The sequence below is a fragment of the Artemia franciscana genome, chromosome 3 (genome assembly GCF_032884065.1).
Source record: "Artemia franciscana chromosome 3, ASM3288406v1, whole genome shotgun sequence".
Taxonomy (NCBI): domain Eukaryota; kingdom Metazoa; phylum Arthropoda; class Branchiopoda; order Anostraca; family Artemiidae; genus Artemia; species Artemia franciscana.
The window spans coordinates 4345429-4355095 of NC_088865.1; positions in this window are offsets into that span (position 1 = coordinate 4345429).

The window sequence follows — 9667 nt, forward strand, 5'->3', positions numbered from 1 at the left end:
TTGCCTTTTGGTCAGTAGAGCATTCCCCTCATCCTGTCCTGGGGGCTTCAACTTAATATAGTTAGCCAGTCCTATGGCGTTGCTGATATGTCCTTTTGATAACCTGTATGTCCATATACTTCTTGAAACTTTCATCTCAATGCTCTTAACCTCACAAGTAGTTGCAATAGCAGCAGCAGTAGTAGTAGTAGTAGTAGTAGTAGTAGTAGTAGTAGTAGTAGTAGTAGTAGTAGTAGTAGTAGTAGTATTAGTAGTAGTGGTAGTAGTAGTAGTGGTAGTAAATGTAACAGTAGCAGTAGCGAGCACATATTGCCTTTTGGTGAGATGATCTTCCCCTTTAAGCATTTTCTAAAAGTTCCAACTTAATACCCAAATCAATTCTTGAGATAGGCTACTCTGGCAATTTGTATGCATATTACATCTTTTAATTTAGTTCGAATTTTCCCTAAATACTGTAAATGGAGAATTAGTCTGATAGAAGTAGTGTGGTAGTTGTAGCAGTATTGGCAGCATGCGAATACTGCTTTTTGATCATATCCCTTATAATTTACTGAATTTTCCAAATTAATGTACTCAGTTATTCCTGTGATACCTTGTTTTGACAGTCTTTATGCACATAACGTGTTTTGATTTAGTTAAACACTCCCCTCAGTATTCTCTTAAAAGCTCACCCGAATGTCCTTCATCTTCTTGGAAAATCAAGTTCAAACATACACACCTTTTTCAATAACATACTATGTGTAAACGATGAACGAATTGCCTAGCTTACTGCCTTCGTCCTGAGGTTTGTGGGGAGGTTTACATCCCAAAGACACAATAACTGGATTTTTCAACAAGGCTGAAAAAATAGAATCTTAAAATTTCATTCGGATATATTTTGGAGAATGATATGGCTGGGGGAGGGGCTGATTGTCCTCAATTGATTTTTGACTCTTAAAAAGGACACTGAAGCTTCTGACTTCCAATAAAATGAGCTCCATCCGATACAAAGCTTATACGACATACATTCCATAAAAACCTTATATACCCCCAGGGCAAAACTTACAAACGTTGCCCATGGGCTCTGGGGGATTGTGTCCACCCTAAAGACATTTTTGTATGATTTTTGGGCTATTGGTAACAAAATGACTGTCTCACAATTTCAATTGAATGCGTTTCGGGAAAAGAGATGCCAAGGAGGGTGGCCTAGTTACTCTCCATCGTGCTTGACTCTTAAAATGGAACTAGATCTATGCAATTGCAATCAAATGAGCCTCTTCTAAAGTTCACACGACTACCCTTTCTATAAAAAACCTTATATGCCCCTGGGGTATAACTTACAACCCTTAACCACAGCCCAATTACCTTATTCTATAACCTTTTGATATTTTTGAACAAATAGCTATCTCGAAATCTCTATCAGATGCATTTGTGGATGTACGACGTAAGGGGGAATGGCTGCCCTCTAAATACTTTGACTCAAAAAAGGGCACTAGAACGTCTGATTTTCAATCAAATGACCCATTCCGGAGTTATTACGACCGTTCTTTCCATATAAACCTCATATGCCCTCGGAACATAACTTACAACCCTTGTGCTGTGGGCTTTGGGGGGGGGATGTCATCCTCAAAGACATAATTTCAAAACCTTTCAACTACGATGAACAAAATGGCTATCTCAAAATTTTGATTAGGTGTCTTTTGGGAATTGATGGGTGTGAGGGAAGGGGCTTGTTGTACTCCAATGAGTTTTGACTATTAAAAAGGGCAATAGCCCTTTCAATTTCCAATCGAATGATCTCTTTTGAATTTTCTACTACAACAAATGACAATCTAAAAATCTCCTTAAGATGTATTTTGAGAAAATGCGAGGTGGGGGGAGGCATATCCACCCTTCGACCACTATGAATCTTAAAAAGTGCACTAAAGCTTTTGATTACCAATTCAATGAGCCCCTACAAAGTTAATAGCGATCACCCTTTCTACACAAACCTTGTGTGCCACCTGGGCATAGATTACAACCCTTGCCCTGAGGGCTGTGGGGGGGGGGTGTCATCCTCAGAGACATAATTTTTGGACCTTTCAACTACGTTGTACAAAATAGCTATCTAAAAATTTCTACCAGATGCATTTCGGAAAAATAAGAGGTGTGGAGGGGAGGGGTGTATCCACCCTCCGGTCACGCTGAATCTTAAAAAGGGCACTAGAACTTCTCATTATCAATCCAATGAGCCTACCAAAAAGTATACCATCACCCTTCTATATGAATCTTATATATCCCCTGGGCATAAGTTAAAATTCTTGGGGGGCTTGTCATCCTCAAAGACATAATTTCATGAACTTTCAACTACGTTAAACAAAATGGTTATCTCAAAATTTTGATTGGATGTGCTTGGGGAAATAGTGGATGTAGCAGGACTTTAGTCGTCCTCCAGTCACTTTTGACTATTAAAAAGGGCGCTAGCCCTTTCAGTTTCCAATCGAACGAACCTTTTTCAAATTTCCTACGACAACTCCTTCGATACGAAGTGCCCTGATCTAAAACAAACAAATAAAAAAAACGCTCTTTACTTAGGCAGTGTTGTTGTTTTGCTTATGAAAAATATTGATATAAAAGAAAGAAATAGAACTTAACTGTTAATTAAATAAAAAAACTAGTTTTTTTAACTGAAAGTAAGGAGCGACATTAAAACTTAAAACGAACAGAAATTACTCCGTATATGAAATGGGTTGTCCCCTCCACAGTCCCTCGCTCTTTACGCTAAAGTTTGACTCTTTGCCACAATTCTACTTTTTAAAACAACTAAAAACTTTAGCGTAAAGAGCGTGGGACTGCGGAGGGGACAACCCATTTCATATACGGAGTAATTTCTGTTCGTTTTAAGTTTTAATGTCGCTCCTTACTTTCAGTTAAAAAAACTAGTTTTTTTTTTATTTAATTTCTGAACGTTTTTGAATTAATGCATGTTTGATTTTGGCTCTCCGCACATAAATTATTGAAATGAAATTAGTATATTAACTTTTTTTTTGGCTAAATGGCTTTCTCTTAGTTTTGATCAGACGATTTTGAGAAATAAGGGGTGGGGAAGGAGGCCTAGCTGCCCTCCAATTTTTCGGTTACTTAAAAAGGCTACTAGAACTTTTAATATTCAATGAACGTTTTTATTAGTAAAAAATATACGTAACTTAAGAATTAACTTACGTAACAAACTTTTATGTTCTTATATTTTTATTATGTGTACGAGGGGGTTTGTACCCTCGTTAATACCTCGCTCTTTACACTAAATCGTAAGTTTTGTTCCAATTCTTTAAGAATGACCCCTGAATCAAATAGGCCGTAGAATAAATAGTTGAAATCACTAAAAATATTTTAGCATAAAGAGCGAGGTATTTATCTCCTCCTAAATACCTCGCTCTTTATGCTAAAGTAATTTTAGAACCCTTCATATGTGTAATAATCTCTTTTTGTTTTAAATTTCAATGCTATTCCTTACTTTCACTTGAAAAAACGTTTTCATGTTTATTTTTTCATTGTTTTTTTTTATAGTAATGCTAGAAAATCCTGCGCCCTTTTCATTGAATTTTTTCCCCCATGGCATATTTATCCAAGGAAAGATCCTCCCACATAGCCCCCTCCCTCAACCCTACCCCCAAAACCAAAAAAATCCCCCTGAAAACGTCTGTACACTTCCCAATAACCATTATTATATGTAAACACTGGTTGAAGTTTGTAACTTGCAACCCCTCCCCCAGGGACTGTGGGGGAGTAAGTCATCCCCAAAAACATAGTTATTAAGATTTTCGACTATGCCAAACAAAATGGCTATCTCAAAATTTTGATCCGTTGACTTTGGGAAAAAAATGAGCGTGGGAGGGGGCCTAGATGCCCTCCAATTTTTTTGGTCACTTAAAAAGGGCACTAGAACTTTTCATTTCCGTTAGAATGAACCCTCTTGCGACATTCTAGGACCACTTGGTCGATACGATGACCCCTGGGGAAAAAAAAAAAACAAAAAAAAACAAACAAACAAATAAACACGCACCCGTGATTTGTCTTCTGGTAAAAAATGCAAAATTCCACATTTTTGTAGATAGGAGCTTGAAACTTCTACAGTAGGGTTCTCTGATACGCTGAATCTGATGGTGTCATTTTCGTTAAGATCCTACGACTTTTAGGGGGTGTTTCCTCCTATTTTCCTAAATAAGGCAAATTTTCTCAGGCTCGTAACTTTTGATGGCTAAGACTAAACTTGATGAAACTTATATATTTAAAATCAGCATTAAAATGCGATTCTTTTGGTGTAGCTATTGATATCAAAATTCAATTTTTTAGAGTTTTATTTACTATTGAGCCGGATCGCTCCTTACTACAGTTCGTTACCACGAACTGTTTGATCATAAATTTAACGTAAGCTATTGAAACCTGCAAATAGGGACATGTTTTTGATTACTAAACATTTTTTAAATCACTAGGTCAGATTATCCTATTGACCATTTTTCTAACTCAGTGGCAACGCTATAGCGTTGTCTACAGAAAATACCATAAGTTTTCAATGTTTTATTTTTTTTTCTCCCAGAGCACTTAATATGGAAAGGATGGTCGTATGAACTTCGGAGGGGGCTCATTCGATTGAAAACCGGGAGTTTTTGTGCCCTTTTTAAGAGTCAAAAATGGTCTAAGGGCAACTAGCCCTAACACTCTCTTTTCCCCAATTGTACTCGATCAAAATTTTGAGATAGCCTTCTCGTTCAAAATGGTTCAGATATCATGTAACATTGCCTCTAGGGTAAAAAAAAAACTTGGAACACGGGGGCGAGGTTTGTAGGTTAAGCCCCAGGGGTATATAAGGTTTTTAATGGAATGGAGGAGGACCACCTGATTGTAAAATAAAATTTTTAAGTTCGCTTTTTACGAGTCAAAAGTTATCAGGGGACAACAACCCCCCTCCCCCCAAAAACGTCATTTTCCCCCAAATCCAACTGATTGAAATTTTGAGATATCAAATTCCTACGATTTGTTCAAAATAGGCCTAAGATCCTAAAACAATGCATCCAGGGCTGCACTGGCACGCAAACCCTCAGAGTGCTGGGGTAAGTGTTGTAGCTTATGTCCCCGGGTAGATCTGGTTTTTATGGAAAGGGTGTTTGGATAAACTGGACGAGCGTCATTTGATATGAAACTGAATGTTCTAGTTCCATATTAAGGGACAAGTGATTGGAGGGCGACCAGACTTGCCTTTACACGCTGTTTCCTAAATGCATCCGATAAAAATTTTGAGATTGCTGTTTTGCACAACATAGTTCAAAGGCAAAATAACTATGCCTCCAGGGTTGACTACTCTCCCTCTGGCCCCCAGGGTAAGGGCTATAATTTATAGTAGTTGCCAATCGTTAACATATAAGGTTCTTATGAAAGGGGTGGTTGTATAAACTTTGGAGGAGGCTCACTTCATTGGAAATATAAAAGTTCTAGATCCGTTTTTAAAATTCCAAAATGATCGGAGGGCTAGGGCTGAGAGTTGTGCAAGCTGTCCATTTTTTATGGAAAGAAAGGTCTTATAGACTTTGGAGAAAGTTCATTCGGTTTTAGTCGAAAGTTTTTGCTCCCTTTCTAAGAGTCAAGAGTGAACAGAGGGCAACCAGCCAAATAATACAATGTCAAGAAACTATTATTTCGGGTCTAATATCCCCCTCCTCCAGCACTTGGGGAACAAACTATAAGTTTCACTAGTTGCCTACTGTTAAAATACAAGGTTTTTGATGGAAAGGGTGGTCGCATGAACTTTGGATGGGGCTCATTCGACTGGAAATCGGAAGTTCTAGTGCCCTTTTTAAAATTCGAAAATAGTCAGAGGATAGCTAGCTCCCTCCCTCACTCCATTTTTCTCCAAATGCATCTGGTCAAAATTCTCAAATAGCCATTTTGTTCAAAATAGTACAAAAGTCAAATAACTACAACTTTAGGGGTGACAAATCCCCTACAGTCCCAGTGGTAAGAGCCGTAATTTATGTAAATTGTCTATTGTCAACATATAAGGTTTTATTGAGAGCTTGGTTGTATCAAGTTTGAAGGGGGCTCATTTGATTGGAAATTGAAATTTCTAGCTCCTTTTTTAAGGGTCGAAAGTGATCAAATAGCAACTAGCCTCCAACCCCTTTTTTCTCAAATACATGCTGTCAAAATTCTGAGATAGCCATTTCGTTCAAAACAATCTGAATATCATATAAAATACCTCCAGGATTGACAAAACCCCTCAGAAGACGGGGGCAAGGTTTGTAGGTTTGTAGCCTTCGGGGTATATATAGTTTTTATGTAAGTACAAAGTTTGAGGAGGACCATCTGTTTGGCAATGAAAAGTTCTAGTTCGCTTTTTAAGAGTCAAAAGTGATCAGATGACAACTAGCCCCTCCCCCAAGCATCTTTTCTTCAAATGCACCTGATTTAAATTTTAAGATATTCATTCTCTTAAAAATAGTTCGAAGATCCCATAAAAATGCATGCAGGGCTTACACGACCTCCCAGAGTGTTGTGGCAAGGGTTGTAACTTTTGCCCCGGGGTATATATGGTTTTTATGGAAAGAGTTGCCCTTTTTTTTACTTATTTATTTTTTTACGCAAGAAGGATGGGATGCATGGGTAAAGAGTAGGCTTCATGATGAATAAGAAAACTTCCAGGTCCTGCTTAGATTGGAAAAAGGTATTAATGGTTGGATTCTAGTTAGTCTTTTTACGACTAAAAAGTGCAAGGTATGTATCGCAGTGGTGTAAGCCCATATAGATCCATTAATGGATATTGTAATGACTCAACAAAAATTATACTTACAGTCAAAGGAACAAATTCACAGGATCCCAAGTAGAATTCTGGTCAGATAGAGTACTAACCTAAGTAAATTCAGTTTAGGGATGAAAATAGCAAAAAAAAAGTTATGTCAGGGTTATATTTTCCCAGCTAGATCATTCAATGTAGTTGCAACCATGCCTAAGCATGTATCGTTTTTTGGATTTGGGTTTTGGATATATGGTTTTGAATTTGATGGATATTGTAATAACTCGGAAAAATTAGACTTATAGTCAAAGGACCAAATTCACAGGATCCCAGGTGAAATTTTGGATTCATGGAATACTAACCTAAGTCAAATTCAGTTTAGGGAATGAAAATAGCAAAAAAATTTATGTCAGGGTTATATTTTCCCAGCTAGATCATTCAATGTAATTGCAACCACGCCTAAGCATGTATGGTTTTTTGGATTTGGGTTTTGGATATATGGTTTTGAATTTGATGGATATTGTAATAACTCGGAAAAATTAGACTTATAGTCAAAGGACCAAATTCACAGGATCCCAGGTAGAATTTTTGATTCATGGAATACTAACCTAAGTAAAATTCAGTTTAGGGAATGAAAATAGCAAAACAAAAAGTTCTGTCAGGGTTATATTTTCCCAGCTAGATCATTCAATGTAATTGCAACCTTGCCTAAGCATAAATGGTTTTAGATTTTCTAGAAACGTTGCTGGTTTAATCATTTCATTGGGATGCCACGGGGACCATAATTTATTTACTTCTCTATTACTCTTTTTTGTTTTGACATATAATTGAAGAAAATTAAAGAAGGCTTAAGAATTATATTAATTAGTAAGTGTCATTAAAGGTTCTAATGTGGTTCCAAGTTTTTAGTAGTAAAATATGTCGTTAAAAAACATGGGTTTTTGTTTAAACTGTATGTTGTATGCATCAAAACTTGGATCCTTGTTATAGAAGTACAACAAAAGTGTGAAAAGCGATTTTCAAGGTTCTGTATTCTGAAAGGTTGGATGGAGGCGCCACTTACAATAGGGTTGAAAATTGTTTCTTTGATAAAACTTTCCGAATGTATAACCAAGACAGCAAAATGGTAGAAATAATTCTTTTACCATCTTTTTGATCTTGAGAAGTAGAGGATTCACATTAAGACTTAAAACAAACTGAAATTATCTTGTAGCTTACATAAGAAGGGATTAAACCCCCTCCTCATCTATATGTGAATGGTTTTCAAAATGAAAAATAATTTCCCACCAAACCCCCTTTCTTTACACAGAGTTCAACTTTTTATCACTTTCATATTAGTAAATAAACAAAAACAAAGTTTTTTAAATGAAAGTAAGGAGTGACATTAAAACTTAAAACGAACAGAAATTACTCCGTATATGAAAGGGACTGTTTCCTCCTCAACACCCCGCTCTTTACGCTAAAGTTTGACTCTTTCTCTCAACTCTACTTTTTAAAACAGTAAAAAACTTTAGCGTAAAGAGCGGCGTGTTGAGGAGGGAACAGTCCCTTTCATATACGGAGTAATTTCTGTTCGTTTTAAGTTTTAATGTCGCTCCTTACTTTCATTTAAAATATTTTTTTTTTAATTTCTGAACGTTTAAACTAATGCATGTTTTGATTTTTACTATTACATATTTGGAAATTTGCATATTAATTTATTTTTTTGGCTAAATGGCTTTCTCGTAGTTTTGATCGGACAATAGAGCGGGGAAGGAGACCTAGTTACCCTCCAATTTTCTAGTTACTTAAAAAGGATACTAGAACTTTTCATTTTTTTACGAACGTTTTTATGAGTAAAAATATATGTAACTTACGTAAAGAGCTTCTATATTAGTATGTTTTTACTACGTATATGAGGCGGTTCTCCCCCTCATCAATACCTCGCTCTTTACACAAAAGCTTAAATTTTGTCCGAACTCCTTAAGAATGACCCCTGAATCACAAAGGCCGTAGAATAAATAGTTGAAATTACTAATTATACTTTAGCGTAAAGAGCGAGGTATTGGGAGGAGGTGAACCTCTCACATGCGTAATAATTTCTGTTCGTTTTAACTTTTAATGCTGCTCCTTACTTTCAGTTGAAAAAAACTTTTTCATGTTTATTTTTTCATTGTTTTTTTAAATAATGCTAGAAAATGCTGCACCCTCTTCATGGAAATCTTCTTTCCCCATGGCAAGTTCCTCCATGGAAAGTTTCCTCCAAATAACCTCCTCTTCTCAACCCCTCCTCCCAACCAAAATCCCCCTGAAAAGTCTGTACACTTCCCAATAAACCTTACTATATGCAAACACCGGTCAAAATTTGTAGCTTGCAGCCCCTGTCAAGGGGACTGTGGGGGTTAAATCGTCCCCAAAGACATAGTTATAAGGTTTTTCGACTGTGTTGAATAAAATGGCTATCTCAGAATTTTGATCTGACGACTTTAGGAAAAAATGAGCGTGGGAGGGGGCCTAGATGCCCTCCAATTTTTTTGGTCTCTTAAAAAGGGCACTAGAACTTTTCATTTTCGTTCGAATCAGCGCTCTTACAGAATTCTAGGACCACTGGGTCGATACGATCACCCCTGGGGAAAAGAAAAAAAACAAAAAACGAAAAAAAAGAAAAAAACCAACAAAAACAACAAAAGAAAAAAAACAATAAACGCGCATCCGTCATTTGGCTTCTGGCAAAAAATAGAAAATTCCACATTTTTGTAGATAGGAGCTTGGAAATTCTACAGTAGGGTTCTCTTATACCCTGAATCTGATGGTGTGATTTTCCTTAAGATTGTATGACTTTTAGGAGGTGTTTTCCCCTATTTTCTAAAATAGGACAAATTTTCTCAGGCTCGTAACTTTTGATGGTAAGGCTAAACTTGATGAAACTTGTATATTTTAAAT